This window comes from Macrotis lagotis, chromosome X (assembly GCF_037893015.1).
Source record: "Macrotis lagotis isolate mMagLag1 chromosome X, bilby.v1.9.chrom.fasta, whole genome shotgun sequence".
Taxonomy (NCBI): Eukaryota; Metazoa; Chordata; class Mammalia; order Peramelemorphia; family Peramelidae; genus Macrotis; species Macrotis lagotis.
The window spans coordinates 333,328,846-333,334,845 of NC_133666.1; the positions used below are offsets into that span (position 1 = coordinate 333,328,846).

Here is a 6,000-nt window from a genome sequence, read left to right on the forward strand (position 1 = left end):
ATTCCTTTCTTACACTAGGAGACCCTGTCACTTTTACTGTAAAAGAAAATTTAACAGATAATATAAGTCCAAATCTTTTTTAGTCTGTTAACTATGTTCATTGAAGTCACCATGGACCTCCCTTTGGGCAGGATGCTTTAAGAGAGGAAGAGCTTAGAATGTGGAGAAAACTGGCTATAGAAACACTATCATCTGGATTCAAATTTCACCGTAGGCATTTAATAGCTGTGACCTTAGCTTTAATATGACCATTCTGAAGCACAAAAAGGATAAAATTATAACATCTATTCAGATTTGCCATAAAAGAGAAATGACTTGCAAATCTTAAAATTGCTGTTGTTGCTATTATTAACTATCTGAAAAGGTCAACATCACAGCAAGATTCATGCATGAATTGAAGGTGGGAATTTAATACACATGATGAAAAACCTCTTCGATTTGAATTACTACAGCCAAGATATGATGTCAGGAATCTCTGTTAAGAAATCCTCTCTTGTCCCTTACAATAAGGTATGAGACTTACTTTTGTTAAGTTTTCCACTGAAGGGTTTTTCCTCTTATTTGTCTGTTCTGTTCTATTCTTGCTATCTTCACACCTCACCCATTATTTGCTTTTAACCACCCTCTCCACTAATCTTTCTTCTCTGCAACACTTTCATTGTCTTTCTTTTTTGCTCAAAAATTCCACATGCCATTGTCTTTATTATTTCATCAGATCTAAATCTCTATGCCTGCCTTTAAAATTCCTCCATAATCTGGTCCCAAGTAGCCCATTATTTTCTTCTACCACTCAATGAAGAGTCTCTAATATGGTCAAGAAGATTTCCCTTGTTATTTTTGCTGTCCTGGATTTACTACTTCTTGGAGTTTTTTTCATTACTTATGGACTGCTATATGAGCTATTGCTTCCCAAACATCTTGTATAGTTCAGTACTGTTTTTTGTCCCCATCCTGTCTCCTTATTTGAGACTCAGGTTTTATATTCAGTACTCTCCCTACTGGCTATGATTGGTACTCATTAAAACTTATTTGTGGAATGATTTTGAAAAATGGAATTTTCTATCAAAATATCAGAAAACTGAAGGAAATTTCAAGATTGTGGATCAATTTAGTTCATCACTCTTTGCAAACTCAAAAGAAAGAAGGAGCTTATTACAGAGACTGGAGCCACAGACATCATCGACCCAAAATCAGCTTCCAGTGAGGGCCCTGGGGCGCTTCCCAGACTCCTGGGAGCACCCCGGCCCTGCACCCGAGCTGGCGTTTTCAGGGGACATTTCTGGATCTCTGTCCTTTCTGGCCAAGGGTCTCAGGTAGGAGGTTCCCCTTTTTCAGGAAACAAAGAAAACTAGAGAAATTTCTCTCTCTCTCTCTCACACACACACACACACACACACACACACACACTTTCTTGCTTCCTTCCTTCCCCCTCCCTCTCTTGCTTCCCTCCTTGCCTCTCCCTCTCTTCTTTCCTTCCTTCCCTATTTCCTTCCCTCCTTCCCTCCCTCCTTGCCTTCCTTCCCATCATACTTCCTTCCTTCCCCACTCCCTGTCTTTCTTTCTTTCTTTCTTTCTTTCTTTCTTTCTTTCTTTCTTTCTTTCTTTCTTTCTCTTTCTTTCTTTCTTTCTTTCTTTCTTTCTTTCTTTCTTCTTTCTTTCTTCTTTCTCTCTCTTTTTTCTTTCTTTATCTCTCTTTCTTTCTTTCCTTTTTTCTTTCTTTCTTTCTCTTTTTTCTTTTTCTTTATCTCTCTCTTCTTTCTTTCTTTCCTTCCTTCCTTTCTTTCCTTCCTTTCTTCCTTTCTCTCTCTCTCTCTCTCTCTCTCTCTCTCTCTCTCTCTCTCTCTCTCTCTCTCTCTTTCTTCCTTTCTGGAATGAGTCAATGCATAGCTAAAGAAAACAAAATCCATTGGCTTTTGGAGATGCTAATAATCCCACCACCACCATTTTCCTCAGATTCATAATAATAGAGATGCAAATTTAATAGTCTGATCAGAGGGTAACACTCATTACATAGTTGATAATTGTGATGATGACTTTTCATATTCATATAATGCTATTTGTTTACAAATTCTACATTTATTTAGCATAATTATAGATGTATTTCTATAAAAATTTAAAATTTACAAAACGCTAACAAGCATTACCTTATTTGAACCTCACATTCATCCTGAAAGATTATTATTATCTCTATTTGCTGGATGGGGATACTAAGTCTCAATGACATTAAATGACTTGCCTGGAGCCAATCAATTAATAAGTATCGTGGGTAGGATTTAAACCCACTTCTTCCTGACTTTTTTCACTATCACTGTTGCCCTAACTTGCAAATTTGTTTTCCCCAGGTTAATGAGTTAGCTACTGTCAAAATTATTATTCTTATTTTACGGAAAACTAAGGCTCAAAGAAATGTAAAGTGACTTCCTCAAGGTCATACAACTAGTCAGGGTGATAAAGTTGACCTTTAAATATAGGTACTCTGACTCCCTATCTGGTACTCTTCTGAATATGCCATGTAATGCTATTATTAATGCACTTTCATCTTTAATAAAATTGTTGAAAAATGATTATCGATCACCCCACGCCGCATCGCGGAGCGCCATTGTCGCCCGCGCCTCTCCCGAGCCCGCAACCCGTTCTCCTGGGTCACCGCGGTGGCCAGCCCGGCCATGAGCACGAGGTTGCCAGGGGCCCTGAGACGGCTCCGCTGGGCGCAGCAGCCCCCGGCCCCTCACACCCCCCGAGGCTGCCAGCGGGGCATCGCCGCGCCGTGGCTGCTCCCTTCCTGGGGGGGCTTCCAGGGACCCCGACGGGCAGCCGGCGGCGGTGTCGGTGGCAGCGGCGGCTGCGGGAGTCCCCGAGCGCGAGCGGTGCCGCGCGGGCCGGAAAGCGCCGCCGAAGCCGGACTCCACGGTCAGAGAAATAATTCAGAATTCAAAAGAAGTTCTGAGTTTATTGCAAAAGGGAAACCCTACCTTTAAGCCAGTACATGCAGTTGTCCAGGCAGGTGTTGATAACTGGATGCAGGAGATAAAACAAAACTTGGCTGAAGAGGTTGGTCTGAGCATTACTCACATTTTGCCTGTCTCCTGAAAGCAGTGAAGAGATTATAGATGAAATCGTGAAGCTCAATGAAGATGCTAGAATTCATGGTCTCACTCTTCAACTCCCTATCAGCTCAGTTAGTTACAAGATACTGAATGCTTTGAAACCAGACAAAGATGTGGATGGGGTGACAGATGTAAACCTGGGAAAGTTGGTACGTGGAGATGCCCATGAATGCTTTGTTTCACCTACTGCTAGAACTGTGGTTGAACTTCTTGAGAAATCAGATTTTATCATAGATGGGAAGAAGGTGCTGGTGGTAGGGGCCCATGGCCCTTTGGAGGCCTCCCTGCAGTGCTTGTTCCAGAGGAAGGGAGCCATGGCGATGATCTGCTCCTGGAAAACTCCTCAGCTTCAAAGAAGCAAGCTTAATGAGGCTGAAATTGTGGTGATAGGCTCTCCTAAGCCAAATGAAATTCCACTTAGTTGGATACAACCAGGAACTATGATTCTCAATTGCTGCCACAACTTTCCTTCAGAGAAGCATGAATATGGTGTTCAGGTCGGTGGCTTGACTGTAGAAGATGATGTAGGTCTCCTTGCAGCAGCTCTGAGGATTCAGAATGTAATTAACAGTGGGAGGAGGTGGCTTCGGGAGCAGCAGTACAGAAGGTGGAAGCTCCGATGTTTGAAACTTCAGCCATTCTCACCAGTACCCAGTGATATTGAGATTTCCAGAGGACAGACTCCAAAAGCTGTTGATGTCCTTGCCAAGGAAATAGGATTGCTTGCAGATCAAATTGAAAGCTATGGCCAAAGCAAAGCCAAAATATGCTTGTCCCTTTTAGAAAGGCTAAAGGATCAAGCAGATGGAAAATACATCTTAGTTGCTGGGATCACTCCTACACCACTGGGAGAAGGGAAAAGCACAGTCACAGTTGGACTTGTTCAAGCCTTGACTGCACACCTGCACATTAATTCCTTTGCTTGTCTGAGGCAGCCTTCACAAGGACCTACTTTTGGTGTTAAAGGTGGAGCTGCAGGTGGTGGCTATGCACAAGTCATCCCCATGGAAGAGTTCAATCTTCACTTGACTGGTGACATTCATGCCATTATTGCTGCTAATAATTTGCTGGCTGCTGCTATTGATACCCGTATCTTGCACGAAAGCACTCAAACAGATAAGGCACTGTTTAATTGATTGGTGCCATTAGTGAATGGTGTGAAAGAGTTTTCAGGTATTCAACTTGATCGGTTGAAAAAATTAGCAATAAATAAGACTTCTCCACACACGATGACAGAAGAAGAAATGACCAGATTTGCCCGGCTTGACAATGACCCAGCTACCATCACATGGCAGAGAGTATTGGACACAAATGACCGATTTCTACGAAAAATAACCATTGGGCAGGCAAAGACAGAAAAAGGATTTTTTTTCATCGGGCCCAGTTTGACATTGCTGTTGCAAGTGAGATCATGGCTGTTTTGGCACTAACAGATAGCCTGGCAGATATGAAAAAACTTCTGGGAAGAATGGTGGTGGTGGCCAGTGATAAAAAAGGACAACCTGTAACCACTGATGATTTGGGAGTGACGGGTGCATTGACTGTTTTTGATGAAGGATGCAATTAAGCCAACTCTGATGCAGATCTTAGAGGGAACACCTGTGTTTGTTCATGCTGGTCCCTTTGCTAACATTGCTCATGGCAACTCTTCAATATTGGCTGATAAAATCGCCCTGAAACTGGTTGGTGAAGAAGGTTTTGTGGTCACAGAAGCTGGTTTTGGAGCTGATATTGGAATGGAGAAATTCTTCAATATCAAGTGTAGAGCTTCTGTTTTGGTTCCCAATGTAGTGGTTCTAGTTGCAACCATAAGGGCATTGAAGATGCATGGAGGTGGCCCAAGCGTGACCACTGGTGTCCCTCTTAAAAGAGAATATATAGAAGAGAACCTTCAGCTGGTAGCTGATGGATGTTGTAACCTTCAGAAGCAGATTCAGATTGCACAACTTTTTGGAGTTCCAGTTGTGGTTGCTCTAAATGTCTTCAAGAATGACATGTGTGCTGAGATTGACTTGGTCTGTGAACTGGCAAAGCAGGCTGGAGCCTTTGATGCTGTCCCTTGCCATCACTGGTCTATTGGCGGCAGAGGGTCGGTGGACTTGGCTTGTGCTGTGAGGGAAGCTGCAAACCAAAGAAGTCACTTCTGATTCCTCTATGATGTCCAATTTCCCATTGTAGAAAAAATAAGAACCATTGCTCAGAAAGTCTATGGAGCTCGAGATATTGAGCTTTCTCCTGAGGCACAATCTAAAATAGAACGCTACACACAACAGCGTTTTGGTAATTTGCCCATTTGCATGGCAAAAACCCACCTAACTCTTTCCCATGAGCCTTAGAAGAAAGGGGTCCCAACTGGTTTCATTTTACCAATTAATGATGTCCGGGCCAGCATTGATGCTGGGTTCATTTACCCATTGGTTGAAATGATGAGCACCATGCCAGGACTACCTACTTGACCTTGCTTTTATGATATAGATCTTGATACTGAAACAGAGGAAGTGAAAGGCTTGTTCTAAAAGAATGGTATCCAGAATGGATATCTGAAACAGCCATGGCTTCTCTTTTCACAGGATAAGTGAATTTGATGGAATTTTATCTGTTACACAGTGCCCAAGCCATGATGACATAGGCCAAAGATTTATTCTCCATTCAGAATGTCTCCTTTGGATCACAGTGGCAGCATTCAACAAAAGCATTTATACCATGCTGGACAGAAAAACAATTTATTTTCTGTTTCTTTAAAATTAAAATTTTCCTCTGCTTACTCTTTTTTTTTTAGGTTTTTGCAAGGCAAATGGGGTTAAAGTGGCTTGCCCAAGGCCACACAGCTAGGTACCTCTGCTTATTCTTAAGAATGCTTGTTTTACAATCAATGTTGGAGAGTTTGTGGGAG

The 6,000-nt window shown here is 42.2% G+C and overlaps 1 pseudogene; it reads left to right on the forward strand.

Annotated features, from left to right (window-relative positions):
- The first annotated feature begins 2,666 nt into the window (after positions 1-2,666).
- LOC141497736 (monofunctional C1-tetrahydrofolate synthase, mitochondrial pseudogene) lies at positions 2,667-5,721 on the forward strand (annotated as a pseudogene).
- Positions 5,722-6,000: the final 279 nt, after the last annotated feature.